Below are 20,324 nucleotides of genomic sequence, written 5' to 3'. Positions count from 1 at the left end.
ATGGTTTTACCATTATACTCCGCTATGAATGACAAGCTAATAAACAGGAGTTGCAAAGTGATGAATGGATAGGAATGGAAAATTCCAACAAATCTGGTTTTTAAAAGAGGGCAAAAAGGGATACAGTGATTGACCACCGAGCTTTGACATCCTTCACAGTTTTCCAGCTGCAGGCTATCTCCCGAAGTATACCCAAGAAGAACTGCCAGACTGCTTCCCTTTTTCATGCCAGCCTCCTCCTCTCAGGTTGCCTTAGTGCATTAGACACCCCACTGTAATTGCCCACTGACATTTGGAGAGCTGGAAATGTTTCTCTTGGGTGTAGGTGACACCCTACACAGAGGGGGTGTGGGGTCTCTGACACCCTCTTCTTCTTTTTTTTTCTCTTTTTTTTTCTGTGAACCAGGATGTGACATGTGGTATGTGGCCCCACGCTGGGGTTGAGCACATTGATCAGGCTGGCTAATGTTACCACACTTTGCAAATAGCACTGGACTTTCACGCTAGACAGTAAATAGGCAGAAACCGAGCACCTGCTAAAGGGCTCACACGGCGCCTTGTAAAAAGCAACATGAAAGGGACTCTCTGTTATAGTCATGTAACAACAACCATTAACACGGACTGTTTTATATTATTGTTTCTTGGGGGGAAATGACAGGACTAAGAGTATAAATAACCCTGAGGCCTTCTGAAAGCATCTTAAAGTGTGTCTGACTTAAGTTATTCAGTGGGTGCTAATATTTTGTTGGAGTAAAGGTATAGTCTGATGACCCCAGAAGGTTTATTCTGTTAATCAATGAAATGAACATATGGGCTGATAAGCTGTCTGTGTGATAAATAAGTAGTATTCGGCCTTAGCTTTGAAAGCATAGAAATAAAGGGATATTGGCTTCTTTCTGTCTAAATGTAAAATAATTACTTTCTCACATGTAGCAAACATTGGGAGATACTCAGACACATTCTGACTTGCAGTTCGCCTGTGCCAAACATTTACATCCGACTTCACATACAAGTCGGTTGAGTAATGCCTGGAAAGATTCTGTGTTTCAGTGCATATGTGAATCAAAGTGTCTTTACCTCTGTCTGCTATTTAGAGGACTGAAGACTTTTGTTTGCCTTTCCTATTCTGTTTCTGGTGCCTTAAGACCGCTGCTCTCTGGTGACTCCTAACCCTCAAGAGCTGCTCGAGTTTTGGAGTGAGCTTCTCCAACCTGCATGTGCTGTGTGCGTGCTGTATTTAATCCTTCAAGCCATTGTCAGGCTTGTCTGTTACTCTTTGCTGCTCTTTGAAAAAAGCGAAAGCGGCATTAAAATCTCTGTATTTTTCAGCAATGTCAACATTTTCTGCCTGTAGCTGAACAAAAAGTTAGCGCAAGTGCCTTAAAGGTACTGTCAAGCCAGACAGTATGAGAGCTTTGTATGAGGGCATGTTAAAGGCTGATTAAACGAAGCATGCAGCACACGGCGTTTCACTTTGCTTAACATGTTCTGATGGCTCTACGGTAGATGCTGAAATGCAGTCTATATCACTATTACAGAGCAGAGGCTAGCTCTGCTAGACAGCGCTGGACTGGGGAACCGTTAAGATTCAGCTCCAGTAACTTCCATTTTAAAGCTGGCTACAAGCAGAGGATGCAGCTGGGCTAAGGAGACCCTAGAGGCCTCACTATCCAACCTAGAGATATGTAGAGGAAACACAAAGCTTCACAATACAAATCCCCACACTGCAGTTGGGTAAATGAGTCTGAGTCTATCCAGTCTAGATGAACACATGCATGCTGGGGCCAAGTTTCACCTGTCAGGAAGCGGTGAAATAAGACAGCTCCATCTCTACAGCCATTCTCCTATGACAGCAACAACTTCCACCAGAGCATACTTTTAGGATTTGACGACTCCCTCATTCCACGCTTACTCGCATGCCTGCGTGTCCCGTGTCACAACCAGCACCCCCCCCCCCAGCAATGCATTCCTCACTTGTGTGGTGATGTGTGACAACTGACACAGTTTAGTGACACTCACAGCTTTTGTATAGGAAAGCCTTAAAGGCAGCAGGGGAGAACAAGGAGGATACTGACGCTTGCTCTCTCTCTGTAGCAGTGTCAGTGCTCTGAGGGAAAGATGAAAAGCAACTGAGAAGATACCACAGAGGGAAAATATGTCACTAGCTCTCTTGTGGCCTTTTGCCCAGTCATAAGGGACAAGGGCTTTCACATCTGCCACCTGTCACAAAATGTTGCTTTCTGGGTTGGAAAGCATTCGAATGCAGCCACCATGTCTGAGAGACGGAGGAGGACCTGTCCTTTTTCCTGGAATACAGTTTATGTGTAAAGTGTATACAGACTGGATTACCCAGTCTGTATACACTCACCAGTGCTACAGCTGATGACGGCATATCCACACAAACCTGTTTGCGTTTTGTTCAAGCAGTTAGCCATCGCTTCTGATTACTTTTAACAGTACGCCTTCAAAGACACAGGTAAAAGTACAACAGTAGTGGTTCTGGGAAGGCAGATCTAAATGTTGGTCCCCACAGTGAACCTTTTTATCGAAGCAAGTGCTTTGTGGTTTTTCTTTGGACATCGATTGCTTTTTCACTCTTTTTCAGTCCAGTCCTTGTACCTGACCATTTTTGGAATGTTGGTTTGTCTGTTTGTTTGTTAACCCACCTAACAGGGACCTGTGAACTATTCAAGCAAAAAAACAAAACAAAGCAAAAATAGTACGTAAAACTCTCTGTAAAACATGGTGGAGGCTGTGTCACAGTTTGGAGTTGCTTTTCAGCCAGTGGAATCGGAGATTCTGTCAAAATTGTTGGAGTTGTGAATGCAGAAATGTACAGTCAGATTTGGATCCACAATGTCATCTGGAAAACATCTGCTTCAGTTTTCAGCACACCAATGGTCCCAAACATACTAGCAATGCAGTAAAAGCATACCTGGATAGAAAAACACATGGAACACTCTCAGCCATAGACTGGCCTCCCCAAAGTCCGGAGCTCAACACTACTGAAGCAGAGAATAGCAATATTGAAGGAGCACAGAGAGTGTAGTAGAATTTAGGTGATCCTACCAAATATGATCAAATTTGTCAGAAAAACACTCAGTTTTTGCTTCATATTCTGTATTTACTTGTATGTTTGCACATGTTGTTGAGTAATCCCTTTATCCATTTCCCAAATTATGGGTGGCTCAAGGCTTTTGCACAGTACCGTATAATATGCATAACAGCTCTTTAAACATAGACAAATGTAAGGTGCGTGTTACAAAATTAAAATGCAGACTAACCGAACACATGGCTGTTAAACAGATGCATAATTATGCTTGAAAGCCACTGACAGCGCGGCCCCTCTTTATGCGCTCAGGTGGAGCATTCCTCTGAGTGGAGGATTAAACAGAAGAAGCCGACTGCCCAAATGCGGTGTGACAAAAGGGAACAGCACAACCTGCGATGGAAGATATTTTAGAGGCTTTAATGGTGTTCTCAGCATGACACCGAGACATAGTCACGCAACGGCGGCGGGATCGTTTAAAATTTTATGCTGATAATACATATTTGAACAAAAATCAGAAAGACTGCACAGCTTTCCCGTCCCACCGCGATGATATGGAGTTATTAACATCACTGAATTTTTTAAAGTGTCGAAATCATTTTAAGTTGAAGCTGTTTTGTCAAAAAAAAAAAGTAAATAAAATATATATATAATAAAAATTCATGTCTGTACTGTGTGCTTGGTTTCATTGTTTAGATACAGAGAATGATAGAAAACTGTGTTTTTATTTATTTTTAACGGAGCATAAACGAGCTGCAAGAAACGCATTAAAAATGCAACCAAAACAAAGTGAGTGCTCCTTCTTGTTGCCTCGCTTGGTTGCAGCAGCGCGCGGAGCACATCTGGAGAGAAACAGGACATCCACTTTTTCGATGACAGGCCCCATAAGAGAAAGGGGGCGGGGTCAGGGCTGGTGTTGGATTTCACAGCCAGAGAACGTGACTGCCATGGTTGCTTCTGCGAACGTCGTTTCGAACTTGCTTGCTCTCTGAACGCCACTCGCCGACTTCTTACCCGCTGTTTGCCCGGTGGGGGTTAACTCACTCAGCGCTCGTGAGGGCCACCGTTTTTTGGAGATTTTGAGAAGTCGGCGGAAAACTTTCAAAAAAAAAGAAAAGAAAAGAAAAAAGAGAGTACAACCCGCGTTAGAAATACAGCGGCGCGACTGAACTTCCAGCAGCAGTCCGAGGCGAGCAGCAGCGGCAGGAGGAGGAGTCAACAGGTCCCAGGTATTACCATACACTTGTCATTGACAGCTAGACAACATTTGACAGCATGTGTCCAGCTCTCGGGTCTCCTTCGGGGGGTTAGCCAGGCACCGTAGTAACCTGTCCGCTTTACACCTGGAGGACTTTGAACGCGTCACGAGTCGGCACGGTCATTAAATGCACGGGTGTGACAGTTTTTTGTTTGTTTGTTTGTTTGTTTTAACGCCGTTCATTGTCAGAAGCGTACTGGACAGCCTGACCATAAAACTCCCTGTCAAGTTGGCGTTCTCATGGCCAATTAAGCAAAAAAAATAAAAAATAAACCATAGGTGTGTTTAACCGAGCGACGTTATAGTGTGCGAATCCAACGCTTCTTAGGTCGGCTAGCATGTCAGAGCTAACGCGTCTTTGCCTAGGTGGAGGTTGGAAAGACACCGGGTCACATTTAAGTGCTGACAGCTTCCTTTACTTAATTAGCAGAGCCGTTTCGGTGTCCACCTAGCTTGGCTGTTGAGAAAGTGGGGATTTACGGATTAAAAGAGGAGGAGGGGAAAACCCTGTAATGTGTGTCTGGATGTCTCTGTTACCCTCTCAGAGAAAAGCTAGTGTTTTTGGCAGCGTCGGGACAGCGGAATGTGGGGAGATAGTATTTCATTTCACATGGTGCGTTATGCACATTTCGCTCACCATTGTTTGGCTGTGGGCTACTTCAGGCTGGAGGTAAACTTTGCTCCAGTGCATAATTAATACCGAGCCACTTCCTCGGTGTGCAGACTAGAGGCACCAGCCACTGCTTGCAATACTTTCAAGGTGCTCTGAAACTGAGCTGCATACCTGCTGACCCGAGAAGGGGGGGAAAAAGTACTGTAACAAAAACAGCCACATGCTTTTTTTCTGTTGCTTTTCTTTATAGCCTTAAGGTACATTGGCAAACTGACAGATATCTCCCCCAATTTGTTAACACTCTCGATTATCTGCTGTCAAGATAATGTGGCGATTTAAGGCGTCTGCATCACCTCAAATTAAATGTCAGGAGTCTTTAAGTATACCCTGCAGCATCAAAATCCTGCAGTGTTGTCTTGTAAAATGTTGTCTTATAAACCACAGATTACAGTGTTCTGTACCCTCTGTTGATAGCGGTACTTTGTAGAGATGTTTCCCTGTGTTTGAATGAACCCTCATTTCCTGTGTAGGATTTGTTGAGTGATTTATTTATTTAAGCTATGACTCTCTAGATCTTCTCTGCTGGCTGCAGAGCAGGGCAGACTGATTGTTTTCAGGGGGAAGCGATCGCAGGGTGGCACTGAAAGGAAAAAAGATACCCGACCTTTCCTGTGACAGTCTGTGACATTCAGAGCAAGATGCATTAGGGGAAGAGTCACTCACTGGGAAATCTGGGGTGTTTGAGGGTTTTCCCACCCTGTCACCTCCCGTCTTGGTGTGATTCACAGTTAAATGCTGTGCCCTCACCACGGTTTGGCAAGGCTTGGCCTGAATACAAGATTATTCTTTCCTACCCAGTAAGCTGTCACTCTGATGAAAATTTTTGATAATAACCTTCAGACATTTTGCATAAAATTGTTGTGTTTGCTGTCTAGCCATCTTGTGGTACCTGATCTGATGTCACGCATGCTCATCATTGTGTTCTAAAAATACAGTTCCCGATAAGCTGCGGAGTTATATGAAAGGCATGATACTGGCACTCGCGAGCAGATCTCATAGTAGTGTTTTAATTGAGCGAGGTTCAGAGAAAGGGTTTCCTGCAGTCACACGCCGTTTTCATGCTAGTAAGATTTTAAAGGTTGGTTTTTTTTGGGTTTTTTTTTTTGTTCTCAGAAGGTCTATTAAAGATCTAAAGACCTAGTCATACTGCCCACTGTCGCATTTGTTAGTAAAAAAAAGTGACAGGAGTGGTTTCTGTGATGCAGTCAGAACTTCTGTGACAAGTGTTGGCGGAAAGCAGCGACTCTTCTCGTGTGAACCGTGCCAGTCAAAGGCCTCGTGTGCCCTAAATGTATCATCATGTCAGCAGAGGCAGTGGCACACTCAGTTTGCCACCTCACCTCCCCCACGCCCTCGGCGTGTCCCTCTGCTTCCTCTATAGTTTGTAGACTCAACTCAAACACTAGAAAGGGTTTTTTTGTCTCTCTCTCTCTCTTTTTGTTGTTGTTGGTTTGGCATGGCAGTGGTGAGTCAGTAGCTCCTTGCTCTATGAGTTTGGTTACATGTGATGACAGTTTTTCTCATCATACGTGGAACTAGTGAATTCAGCAGATGATACGTGGTGAGTTATTAACGGTTGTTTGGATTGTTCTTGATGAGAGGAATTTATTTGAAGGTTTGTTTTAGTTTTTGGGGTTTTCTTTTTTTTTTTTTTTGCACAATTCACACATTTATATACTAATATGTATATGTGGTGTAATATTATATCACTATAATAAGGCTTGTGTATTGAATTAATGCATTTTTAGTGACCTCCTTTTGGACTTAAGTATGTTTTTCTTTTCTTCTTTTACCGTTATAAGGATGGCGTCTGTCAGGTGCTTTGATTGTAGTAGTCTTGCTGGCCACAGTAGCCTGCTACCCTGTCGATGATGTGCCAGGCTGACTCACGAGGTTATGACTGTACAGTACGAAGTCAGCATGTGCTGACAGATGAACCAAGTTCACTGCAACTAGAGGTGTCACCCAGTGCTTTTTGAATGGTAAACACCTCTACCCCAGTCGCACCAACGCCCTGTCAGATTTTGATTGCTAGATGTTTTGTTAGTGAAAACCACACAGCAGAAATAAGAGTTCGAATTGCTGTAAATAGGAAAAACTGATGTGAAGATTGGGGTTTGTTTCTTTTTTTGTCTTTTATTTCTTAGAATCTATTTGGTGTGCACAGGTGTTTGACTACTGATGCTGCCGTAAAGAGTAGTAAGCAGCAAACATGCTTCTACAAATGGAGTCCAGTGGAACCGCACAGTGTGGCTTTACACTAATAAAACCAGCCTTGACCCAAATGAAACGGGCCCACGGTCTGTCAGAATAAGTAGAAATAAATTAGGATATTACTGTGGTTTTTCTGTGGTGCCCAATGACGTAGTCGTTGCCTTTGGGACTGGGGCGAGTGTGGGAAAAGCAGGAGAGAAGAAGGGTGGGAGGAGAGTGTAGCTGAAGCCGAGTGGGATTTTTTTTTTTTTTTTTTGGAGGGGGAGTGGAGCCGCTGTGATGTGGGAGCTCCGCTCATGTTGGCCGGCGGCAGTTAGACAGGCCTGCTTTTGCATACTGATTCCAATTCTGTAGCTCTCCACATAGCAAACTAGCGTGCCTGGTGCTGCCAGTCACGTGAGGGTTAACTCCCCCTTCCTTTTTATGCTGCCTTCCTTTTATTCCTTTTTTTAATGGCTTTGATGGTATTAAATAATCTTTACGTGTCAGAGTGCACAGCTCCCAGTGTTCATGTTGGGAGAGCAAGAGAGCAATTAGGTCAGAGTGGTAGAATAACTTGGTATCATCTCAGTCTTAAAGCGGCAGGCTGCCTCGCTTCCATTTGTTCTTTATATTCACCTCAACCCTTCGGAGCAACATTTTCAAAGAGGTCCAAGGCCAGCTGGGTTATCAAAGCACTCAGAGAAAGAACTTTGTGTCTCTCTGTTGTATAGTCTCTTAATAAAACGTCCCAGAATGGATCATCGGTTGTTATTTTAGGTTCCTCGCTATGTTAATTTGCCTGAAGAATGAGGCCACGATTGTCTCCTTTTTTTCCTAATGAGGCTGAGCTAAAGACCCATATAACCTATTATCCAGGTTATTGATTTAGAATCTGTTTCGAGCTGCACATTGTTTTGATAGACCTTGAAACCATTGATGTTTTACTGCAGAATTGAAGCGCTGATCCCCTTCCCCACTTCAAGATCACATAAAATAATACTACACTGAGGGGGTTGTATTTATGGTTGACATGGCTTGACTGATCTTTGTAAAGTTTCCCACAGCTTATTTTGCATGTTTGAGATTGCATTTCTACCAGCTGGCATGTGGATGTTTCTGGCCTGTGTCGCAGTGTTTCATTGCACTTGTCACAAAATTTCATACTATTTTCCACACTCATTTTGTACCTTGGCTTTTTGCAGAAGTGTCTCTGCCCAGTCGGACAGTCCCCCAGCGTGACGGCTGACATTTCCAGTGAAAGAGACCTATTGTTGCTTCTTAATCCCCCTCCACCCTCCTCTCCATAAAACAATGGTATCAATTGCTTCCACTGAGTACATCCACAGTTCTGAGTGAGAGACAGCCTGGCTGGGCCTGTTAGCTAGCCTGCCAACCGTCCTCCCAGGCAGCCCGGGCGACCTCTTCATTCCCAGCGATAGCTCGGTGTTTGAGCCCGCAGACTGCTCCTGCACTAATATTACCTCTGCATGTGAACTGGCTCTTGATTGCGACTGCACTGCCACCTTCTAAATGCACAAATAATAGCTCGGGTATATATTTACTTTCCCGCGGAGACGGCGGAGCAGACCGATGGCTTCGACACACCCCCGTCCCCCACCTTCTTAATGAACGGTCTTCATTCTATTTTCCTTCATTTTCCCGAGGACACTGCCATTAACTTTGACAGATGATATGTTCTTTTAGCGAAACGGTGATCCTGAACGCACCGTCACTGGAAATTGGATTTGCACACCCACCCCTTTTGCTCCTTGCGTTTTCTCCATCTCTCCTTTTTCTCTGCTTTTTCTTTCTCTCTCCGTCAGCACTGAGGGACATGCTGTTAATATTCCTTTTAGAGCTGCGCTGTACAGCTGAGCTGCCAAGTTAACCTTCTGCTGTCATGAGTCAGACAGCTAGCTAGATAGCCAGTGTCACTTACACAGATGTCTGACCGACCAATCTGTCCTTAAGTGCTTCTTGATAATATGCGTATTTCTCTGTGCCAAGTGTGAATGTGCAGTCAGTCATAGCATTCAGTTTTCATGTCCACTTTGCTGACACCGATGTAATTTGAATGTATTTGTTAGTTAAATATTTCCAAAAAGGTGTGTAAGAGAAAATGCAGATTTAGTCTCATCTTCTGCCTTGATTTGTTACACTGATATTTTAGTTCTTACTTGGAGGATAACGTTTGGCTGGTCTGCTCCCCATTTAAAAAAAACAAACAAACAAACGTCTCTCTAAGTGAGGCGGTTGACAGCTCCCGCGTCCTTCCCGAGAAGTAGCATTGGCTAATGTTAAACCACTGCACAAACCAAGGCATCTTCACACTGATTTTAGTGGAACAAATCCTCTCTATTGTGCCTCCTGTGTGGGCGTATGTGGCCGTCAACAGTGTATTACCCAGATGCCGTGGTTGCAGCTGCTTGCACATTAGCTCAAGTTGCTATAGGCCACATTTATCAGTGTGAGGAGAACAGAGCGGTGGTGAGATAATGGTCCTGAACAAGATGATACCGCGCTCACTGCTGCTAGCACGAATAGGCAGCTCCTGTAAGTGGCTCGGCACATAGCATCGTTATCGTACTGCTCTGCTGTCTTGGCTTGTGCCCGCCGAGTCTGTGAAGCTAGTGAGCCGCTGCTACTTATTCTGTCTCCCTGGTCTGTCATCTCAATGCAGCCAGCCCCGATGAAGAGCCATCACACCAAATCATCGTCGTGCTGGAACGTTGCAGCACAGAGCCCATTAGATGACAGGATTTCTGCGTTTGCAGCTGGAGAAGGTGATGGAAAGCCAGAAATACCCAAAAAGAATGTAGAAAAGAATTTTTAAAACCAATTACATTTACTTTTCTGTAGCTTTGTTGTGCCCCAATCAATTTTTCCAATAAAAACAGCAAAACAATGTTTATTTTGGCAGTTTAGACATGAACAAACTTGATGTACAGTACAACTAAAGGAGGTGTAGCAGAAATGCACCCTGTCTGTTAAACTAGGCTGTCAGGTTTGCAGATTTCTTTTTCTTTTTTTACCGAGGCACCATAACCTGTGGCCTGAAATGATACACTTTCAGCCAATGAGACTGCGAGACGCTATCGTTAACGGCGGATCCTTTTGATTGGTTTTGTACTTCATTTCATGTCAACATAATGCACTTTTTTTTTTTTTTGCTTTTTGTGTCGCAGTAATAATTCTGTAATATGGCGCACCACACAGCATATGGCTGCCATTTATGATCAACTGCCTCGGTAAGGAGGTGACTGGAATATGCAAATGGGAGCATGCTAATGGAATAGTAATGTAATGAAGTATGTTGTATATTGCCAGTAATGAGCTCTGGTTATTGAGTGTTGATGGCTTTTTCTCAGCCAGCCTTTGTTGTTACACAAGATGCAGTTTTGGGTTTTTTTGGTTTGTTGTTCAGGACAAAAACGCACATCATCACCCCAAAGAGCACAAACAAACACCCCCCCCACCCCACCAAAAGAATTTTGACAAACACAGCCGGACGTAATTACACATTACTATTTATTTATTTGTTTGTTTTTTATTGATTTGGCATTGTGTGAAAAGCATATTGATAAATATTTGGAGTACTTGCCCGCTGAAACTCTGAAACTAAATTGGGCAGAACTGAGACAGATGCGGTGCAGTAAATTAAACAAGCAATCTTCTCTGTTGGGTGACAGCACAATGGTGATTAGGGTTTCATGTGAGCTGCCCTACATTATTTATGGCTGTGCTGTGGGCTGCCTGCAGTTGAATAGACCCACAGTCCATTGACTGGGCATATTATGGGAGGCCGACTCGAAGCGAGGGGGGGGGGGAGTTAAAAATGGCTTTATTTCCTCTCGAGGAGGTCCATTTTCATCTCAATGAAGGTGGAAGCCCCAAGCGTGTTGTTTCCAGGCCTTGTGCGTGTAAAGTGTGTTGACTCTGTTCCAGCAGGCTTCTCTGCATCACTCTTCTTCATGTTTCAGAGTGATATCCACAGAACCTCACATTTGTACGTATTCGTAATCTGTCACTGCCTGCTCAATTTTGTTGCCAATTCATACGCTGACTTTTATCATTGAATTCATCCACATCTGTTTGGACCCGAACTTTATAGTTTGGTGCCTTTGCTTTGCATTGTGACATGCATGCTTCTTGTGGCATGGAGGTCTGAACAGGATGTAGACATACTGAGGTTTGAGTGCAGGTTTTAGCCAACTGTTGACCTTTTTAGAGGTGCTTTCCACGTTCAAACACTCTTTTGTTATGGTGAGAGTATATTTACTCATTGCCCACTAGTTACATTCTTGTGCTTGTAAGATCTTATGAGAATCTTGAGGGAATTTCTTCAAATTTAGCACAAAAACTCTGTTTGATTTTTATTTTTTTAAAGGGAAAGTCGCTCTGACCTCCCATCCCATCCCTGTCATTCTTGTCATTTCAATAATTGCAATTACATCTGGCGTAAACATCTACTTGGTCTCAAGAATAAACTGATTAGTGTTTGGTGGTCAAAGTTCAAGTTCACTGTGACCTCAAATGTTTTTCACAATTTTCTAAGTCATGTGCTTAGTAGTAACTAGTAAATCACTCAAATGCCCAGAGGAAACGGAGAGACCGATGACGTTTTATAACCAAATGTTCATTAAATGTTATTCGGTGCCCTTATAGCAGAAGCAGGGATGATTCTAAACTGCAGCTTGACTTGGTTGCCAGAGGCATTCAAGTGTGAGGCTGTAATTCTAGCTGATATCCAAAAGGGGCTTTTGTTAATACTTCATGCTTTATTTGGTAACACTCCTTTGGTTCACTCACTGCAACGCCCTGATAAAGAAAGCTACTTTTGGCTGTTCCCTTATTCACGAGGGATCGCCACAGCGGGGCGCTCCGCATGTTTGATTTGGCACATTTTTACGCCAGATGCCCTTCCTGACGCAACCCCAGAGGGATTTATGTCCCCTCCCGGAATCAAACCACCGGGCTTTCGTTTGCATCGTGATTGTGTAAACCACTACATTATGAAGACACTTTACTGCAGTGCCCTGTGGTGTTTAGAGCAGAGGTGGGCAATTAGTTTCCCCAAGAGGGTCATGTGAGAAACTGGGACTGTTGTGGACTGCTGCACAAATAAGCTGGATTTAATTCTGCTTGTAAAATTATTGTTGTGGCCCTCCACAACAGTCCCACCCCTGCTTTAGAAAATTAAGGAGGGCAATGGATTGGTGAGATTTAGCATATTTTAAAAAATGGCCTCATTCTTCATCCCACAGATAACTCTGCAACAAACTTAGAATGCTTTAGGTTTGATACACTCACAAACTATTTTTTGAGTTGTGTGTGTTTTATTCCTGGATTAGGTTATTTGTAAATTAAAGCATTACTACATCTAGGGCTGCTCAATTAATCGAATTTTAATCACGATTACGATCTGGGCTTTCAACGATCATTAAAAATGACTGAGCCGATTATTAGCCCCTCCCTCATTTATCCGCGACACCTTAAAGGCCGGTCCGTGAAAATATTGTCGGGCATAAACCGGTCCGTGGCGCAAAAAAGGTTGGAGACCGCTGATTAAGAGGACCCGAGGGAAGCTCGGAAAGCTAAGCAGAAGTTATTTGGAGAGGAGAGTGACTGCCGTTGGTTGAAAAGAGAGTTTAAAAAAAAACTTCAGTGGTGTTGCACACTATTTTATATTATTGTTTTAAAGTCATTGTTAACCCTTTAAAGCCGGTCAGAGCAGCACGCTCCGTTTTGCGTAACTATTTTTAAATCCCTGTAGAATCTGAACCGTAAGCTAGCGCAATAATTTGTTTTGCATATGAAACCGGAGGAGTTGTACTTACATCTGATGCCATCAGCTTGTCCTCGGTCACGGTTTCGTTCCACATATAGCTTTGCAAAAATTGCATAAAAAGCGCTTGCAGGAACAAAAACATAATATTCCAGAAACACGCTTCGCCGTTCCTATCAGCTGTTCGTAACACTTCCCACAGTGAAATGATGCACATGCTGTTTTCTTTGCAAATTTGCATCATAGGATTGTTTTTTGTTTTTCCTGCAGTATATAAAAATTGCTGTATCTCCAAAACAAAACTATGAAGACACTCAAAATAAATTTCCTGTTGTTGTAAACTATTTTTTGCAACTTTTTTTGTATTTAAAGTTTTGAGGGATAAACCTCTTAAATTTCTCCAAGTAGAAATATATGTAAACAAAACAAAAGCGATTTTCAATTTTTTTTGTAGTTTATTGCACTTTTTTGCAATTAATGTAGTTACTATGGACTTAATGCATACATATTAGTAAAATATGGGCTATAACAGTTGTATAGCAACTTGAAATGCTCCCACAAATGGCACTACAGCATGTAAAAAAAAATAATATAAGCTCTGGTGGACTTGGTTCTATAGTAGGTCTTAAAGGGTTAAATAAATATCGTCAAATAATCGAGATCTCAATTTCAGTGAAAATAATCGTGATTATCATTTTTGCCATAATCGAGCAGCCCTAACTACATCACTGATAACCGTGAATCTTTCTAGTGCAATACTATGTTTTTCCCCCCATCCAAGCGGCACCTCTTAATAACAACAAGTCTGTTTATTGATAAACGTTCCACAAAGAGACAAATATGTAAAATCCAAAAGAGTGGGGGCAAATCCAGGCACAACAGGATGCTGTTGTTAATACATAAAAAGGATCCACAGAGTCGAGAAAGAAAAATTGCAAAAGAACCCAGGGACGTTGGTGTTGAATGGTTCCTGCTGATACCTTGTGATGTTATGTATTTCTAGCTGCTAACCTAAGACCCCTGCAGCAAACACTAGCTTCAGATGTCAACAAAATGATTGTTGGCACACTCAAGGACTCGAATCATGAGCTAGACTTGACTCAAAGATTGCTTTGTTTGACCTCATAAAAAGGGATATTGCAGTTGTCTTTTCATGTGGAAGTCTTACACAAATTTCATCATGTGCCATTTACACAAACACACTTAATATCTGCATCCCATTTGCATTTGCCAGTTACAGGGTAATGACATCGTGTATGATGGCTCACTGGTATACCCTGCTGGGACTCTTGAAGTTATCATTAAGTAACACTGTGGCTTTTCCTATCTTGATATGTAAAAGGCTGGCTGTGGAGAAATAAAACCGCTCAGACTGTGAGTTTGAGGAAAAGAGTCAGAAGGAGAGCGCAAACTGTTCACTGTCAAACCATCACTGTCGGCACAGAAGTGACTGTTAAAGTTCAACAGCGAATATGGACAGTGGTGGAAAGCAAGAATGTGAGAAATGATGAGAAAACTACTTGCAGAACACTTGGAACTCTGCCCGTTGTCACACCTTTGCACATGTGAGAAGACTGCCTTTTCACTTTTCTCTGTTTTTGACACTTAACGTTTGGCTGTTTAACTTGATTAATTAACATAACCGTTTAAAGAAATTGCTAAATTATAGTGGAGACAGTAGAATGTATATATAATTTTGTCTTCAGTTGGCAGGTCAGCAGCTCAATTGCTGACAAAGTAGAAACGGGTGTGCACTGCTGCAAGTGTTAGGAAAAGTGAAAAATGGGTTTACGTTGTGTAGTTTTTGTTAGACTCAGAATGGAGTTTCAAAGTCAACCTCGTTGAAAATTGTATATGACAATGGGGTCATTTTTCTCTCTCTCTGACTCTAAAACCTTTTTGGGAGGAACTAAAAATTCCTCTTTTGGAGGAAGAACCCTGTATAAAGATAACAGTAATTATCGTTTTGGTTTCTCTTCATCCCTTGTAGACATGCACTCTTTTGCATTAATCAAAGGTCTCCTGAATGTCAGCTTTGTCTAACAGCAATCTCTTGTAGTATTTAGACATCACTTTAAACAGAGCACTAGCCTAAGCTGCACGCAGTCACATTAACTGATAGGCATGAATGATTGCAGCTGACTCTTGTTTCTGTTGTGCGTCTTTTGTGAGTTCTTCAGTTACCTGAGGGGGAAAAAAGGACTATTGATTTGGATCCCTGTTTCTAATTTGCGATAAGAACAAAACATTTGTTAGGACACGTTTTTGCTTTTCCCACTCTAGCAAAAAGGATGTCTCCCTGAGCCTGATGGGATATCTGTCACTCACTTTAGGGCACACACACACTCAACACACCACTGTTTAAAAATATGGATCCACATCTTCTAGCATGCGAGATACTGGCAGAACAGCAACAGCAGAAAGACGCTTGTATGTCACAATATGTATTTTTACAAAGTTAAAATGATCGGATGATGGAGAAATCCTGGAAATGTCTCCTTACTTTAAAGTTGAAACGCTCGAGAGCTTTGATGGAGAAAGTGTTGCAGTTGACAAGATGTAGTTTGTGTTAGCGTATGAAAATTGCTGTGCGTTGGAGTTGCGGTCTATGAAAATGAACCACCATCCCTAACTTGTATTTTCAATGTGCATTTCTCTTCCAGTAGCCTCATTGTAGATGCTCTGCCCATGCACAAGTTATGAAATGGCCAACAAGAAGGCCATGTTTGTTTTAATCCTGAAATTAGCTGTCATCTCCACTTGATGAATGCCCGTTGCGTGAGTGTGCCCTAATTGTCCATTTGCACAACGTTGTCTTCGTTCTCGGTTGGCCTATGGCCCAGGGTACCCACTACAACTGTTGTCCACTTGTCCAGAGCACCAAAACAATACCAAGCTGCCGTGATCCTTCAGAGAGCCACTGTCGAGGAGCCCCCTGGGGGTGGGTTGCTTTCTGATAGGTCTGTGCCAAATCTAGTCCAACACTCAATTGCTTCTCTGTCATTTTTCTCCATGTGAATGTCATTGTGGTTGAGTTGTGGCTCCATGGATTCCCTGCGTTCAGGACTTAGACAGCGATCCTTGCTTCCCCCTCAACCACAAGCCCTTCATCGTGGAAACCATTGTTGTCCTATCAAATGAAGCTTGTTTTTCAGCTTCTCTCATGAAGCGTGAAATACAAGCTTTTATATTAGCTTTGGCAGGTATTTAAACTTCTGATCTGATCCAGGCTGTGCTCATTAAATCGTCAGAGTGATGTAATGTTTCAGTGGCGCTACTGTGTGCCAGCATGGCATGTTTTTCCACTTAGGGATTCCAGGATTTGTCTCTGTCATAAACACAGGGCATCTGGTTGCCAGTAGTGTGAGCTTCATTGGAGTTAGGGCATTGAAATGTGAAGAAGAGAAGCTGCCTGGTTTTTCATTTAGCAGCTTGGGTAAGTATGATAAATGTTACTTATCACCTATTGACCCCATGAGGTCAAGCCTTTGCCCTGTCACCCATCATCCTCCTCCTTCCCGCTGTCTTCTAGCTGCCCCTGAAACCCTGTGGATAGCCTTTATCTGCTCAGGCAACATTTTTCTCTCCAATACTGCTTGACCGCCATACAGATACCAAGGCAACACAGCTATTCACTTTCCGTGTTTGCAGTCAAGTGTGAGATGTTTTCCTCCTCCTGATTTATCTTTCCAAAGATATCTATTATTTGTCCTGTGGCCTCTGAAATACATTCATGATTAGATATGCAAAGCCTGAACAGATAGCTCCACTCCCAGTGTTCTCAGCTTTAGTTTTGACCTGCACACACCTAAATCCCTGCCATTTTTGGGACATAGCTGGAGAGATAAGCAAATGGAAGAAAGTGTGAGATTATCATTGAAATAATCTTCTGAAATCAATTCAACTGAAATATCAAGGACAATGGGCTTATGTGCATGCACACACACTCGTGGGGTTTCTGTTTGTTTCATGCTCCCCCCCCCCCCCCCCCCCCCCCCCACTGGCAGTGTAAAGAATTGCACAGGAGCTTTTGTTCTTTTGAAAATCCACCTGATAATGTTGGGAGCTGGCTCCTTGCCTGAGCTGGTTGGATTTTAAAAAAGAAAAAAAGGGAGAAAAAAGCTCTGTCTCCAGTGACCACTCCAGCATTGCACATCCTACATAGTGGCCCAGATTATTTGCGGTCCCTCAGTAAAACAGCTCTTGTTTTTTGGGGGAGCTTTGGAAGTGGATGGCGAATGTCTATTTCAAAGGGTAACCCTCAGAAGGTGAAAAGTGCAACACAGGTAGGAATAACAATGAGTGCAGCTTAATAACGGCACCATTGTGACGCCAGGCTTTCTGGGTTCACAGATAGGCCATTGCACCATCCTTTCCCCCCCTTCGTGCTTAAACGTTCCACATGAGACTGATTGAGCCGTTTCGTCCTGCTAAGCTGCGTGAAGAGTGCTACTTTTATAATGGAAGAATACTGCTAAATCAAGGCTTGACAAATCTGCTTTCTCCATGTCCTCACATTGAGGGTTGGCGGATTAGGTGCTAATTTTAGTGCCACTTATTTCTTCAGCTGCTTTTAAGAATTAGTTCCAAATAACAGAAAAAAAGTGTGGAGCAAAAAATTGGGAGGGGAGGGAATTGTCTATTGTCAGAGGAAGCAAGGCTGTGGAAAACGGATTGTCTAGTGGCAGTGAGGGCTCTTTGCATAAGAGGTGAAATTTACATACAAATCTCCAGTTACAAAAACAAAAAACTCAATTTGTGGCAGTTGAGTAGAGGGGCAGCTGTTAACAGAAATCTTTGAGGAGTATTTCAGTCCCACCACACTGTGCCTCGAGTGACTCCATGAGATCACAAAGTCAGTTGGTGTTTTGAAAAAAGCCCAGACCATAAAAAATTCAGCACAGCTTTTTTCACCTTCTCTTTCCATAACAGACCCTTAGATCCAGGCTGTGTACGATTAAAGTGTGCGCTGTTAGTTAGAAGTCTGCCGTGCATTTGTTTAGCACTTGGTTGTCACCCTGCAAGTCAGCAGCAGTTAGTTCATCTACAAACAAATTTACTTTTCTGGACTTATTTCACAAATGCCCTGTTAGTTTGAACCTTTCCATCGCGCACTTGTTTGGCTATTGTGTCACATCGTCAATACCAAGCAACCATCAATACCCCACTGGAGGCAGTTGCATTTAAAACAACGGAGGACACAGCATTGGTGTGCATTCAGCACTTTTGAATAGGCGTCAGCTTATTGATTCTCCTTCAAGGTCTGCATCAATTCCTCTCTGCCCGCTCTTTTCTTGTTTGTGACAGCGGAGAGCAAATGCGTTGTGTTGAATTGGGAGGTAAGGGGGTGGGGGCACCCGTAAAAGGTTTGTGGCAGCTTCCACTCAGATCTGCTGCTCTTGGAGAGTAGCCCTTGACGTCGGTGACAGTATTTGGGTGTGATTATGTAATCCATCAGGGTATTACCATAAAGTGGAGTGGGGAGGGCTATCGAGGGGCTAGATGGTAGCAGTGGCGCTGCTGCTGCTACTGCTGATCATCGTCTAGCAACTGCCCAAGGGCAGGAATGTTTTGTGTGCCGATGTGTCCGACAGGTGGCTAGGAGACGCTAATTGATTAATGATCAGGGTGATATATGAGCCCCTACGGCCAACCTTAACATAAAGGCTCAGAGCACCGGTGTCGCCCTAAATCATTTCCAACCAGGCCAGTAAACCCCAAACAGTTCCCTCATTAGCATATGAAAGACCAATCGGGAGGGAGACTGTGCCTTCTCAGCCCTTTGTAGACCGCCTATTGTCAACATCCTGAGTCTGAATTAACAGGCCAGCATTTTATGCCAGATGAATAATGACAACAAAGATGATTTTATAATAAGGGTCACTCAGCACTAATGAATGGTTAACATCACCACAATCTCAGCCTTTGTTATTGTTTGGACTTTATCCCTCCTTTTTTTCTGTCTGTGCATGGCTTTGACCTGGGCAGCACTCACCTAAACTGATTTTGCTCATTAGAAGAGTGTTTCCTGCACTGCGTGAGATTTAGGTTCCCTTTATTTCACTACAGTTGGTAAAATATTGATGTGAAACTCGGCTGAAGAAATGCGCTGCATTTTCAAAGTGTGTTACAGAAAATCTGAATCCCATATAGAGGTGAAATGATTTGCATTCTTTCTTCATGTGTGTTTTTCTTCTCTGCATCATGGAGTTGACATATTTTCCATTCAAGCAGTGTCAGATTCTTCCTGAATGATTGAACGTTAGTGGAATTCACCTGTCCCCAGATGGTCATATTTTGCACTTGGTGTTCCATATAACGCTGTCAGACTGGATTAGTCTCAATCTCTCTCTCTCACTTCCTCAGTCTCTTCCTCTCTTCCTCTCGGTCTCACTCCCTCTGGTTATTTACCATTCCACAGGGGGCCTTGCGTGACCCTCTTCATTGTTTTCTTTGGATGGCTCTGAAGGACAATAGCAGTCTGGAGCCTTGGCCTGCAATCAGTATGTGTGTGAATCTGCATCTTTCCATTGGGAGTTGTGTCCTCTTGTGTCAACAGAGGTTATGCGATCTATGTGTCACTGAAGGGGCTTTCCACCGCTCAGAGTCAGAGCCTCAAGAACAGGGGGTTTATTGTGTGTGTGTGTGTGTGTGTGTGTGTGTGTGTGTGTGTGTGTGTGTGTGTGTGTGTGTGTGTGCATAGGCAGCCAGCCGGTGGAATTTTATAGGACCAACACATTGTGTCTGTTTTAATGTGAGCTCATGACCCTCGCTGCAGGGCTGTCATTCCCAAGTAAGCACACGCTTGGAGACTGCTGGTCGTACTCAAAATCAGAGATTCTATTTGTACTGATAGTCTACGCAGGGGCGATGCTGTCACAGTGAATAAGTGAACATCCAAGGGCCGATGATAATTTTACTCGAGACTTGGACTGCTTCCCATCAAACCTTTTTAAACCTTGAACGGTTGAGCAACCCTGAGCATAGTTACAGTTGCTGAGATGCTGGGCTGTACACTCAGGATGGGGGATCCCACTGAATTATTATTTTAGACTCCTTGCGAGCTCCTGAGCACTCAAGACCTCCTATGTGTGGCGATATCAGCTTTGGTTTGAAACCACGCGTCAACAGTGACGACACCATGTTCTTCTTTGTGTTTAAGGTGAGCGTCTACAGCGACTTGCTTTCACCCATCAGCAAAGATAAAGATGCGATTACCTTGGGCTCATCCTGTCCACTCCACTCTCATCAGTGCAGGCTGGAGGCTCAGACAGACACACACACATACACAAACTCTATCCTTGTTTCATCTTTCTAGAAATTATGCTGCTCTTCCTCTACAGGACCAGTAGGAACACATGAT

The 20,324-nt window shown here is 43.2% G+C and overlaps 1 protein-coding gene across 1 annotated transcript in view; it reads left to right on the top strand.

Moving 5' to 3' along the window:
• The first annotated feature begins 3,825 nt into the window (after nucleotides 1–3,825).
• Nucleotides 3,826–20,324, top strand: part of raraa (retinoic acid receptor, alpha a) — a 147,752-nt gene continuing 131,253 nt past the window's right edge. Inside the window, exon 1 of the mRNA XM_085416037.1 lies at nucleotides 3,826–4,278. The gene's annotated coding sequence lies outside the window, so the exon portion shown is untranslated. The remainder of the gene's footprint in view (nucleotides 4,279–20,324) is intronic.

The sequence above is a fragment of the Rhamphochromis longiceps genome, linkage group LG8 (genome assembly GCF_057381845.1).
Source record: "Rhamphochromis longiceps isolate RC_006_pf linkage group LG8, R_longiceps_female_GT1.1, whole genome shotgun sequence".
NCBI classification, from domain to species: domain Eukaryota; kingdom Metazoa; phylum Chordata; class Actinopteri; order Cichliformes; family Cichlidae; genus Rhamphochromis; species Rhamphochromis longiceps.
The sequence above is the reverse complement of the archived record's forward strand: the minus strand, read 5'-3'. Positions and strand labels throughout refer to the sequence as shown.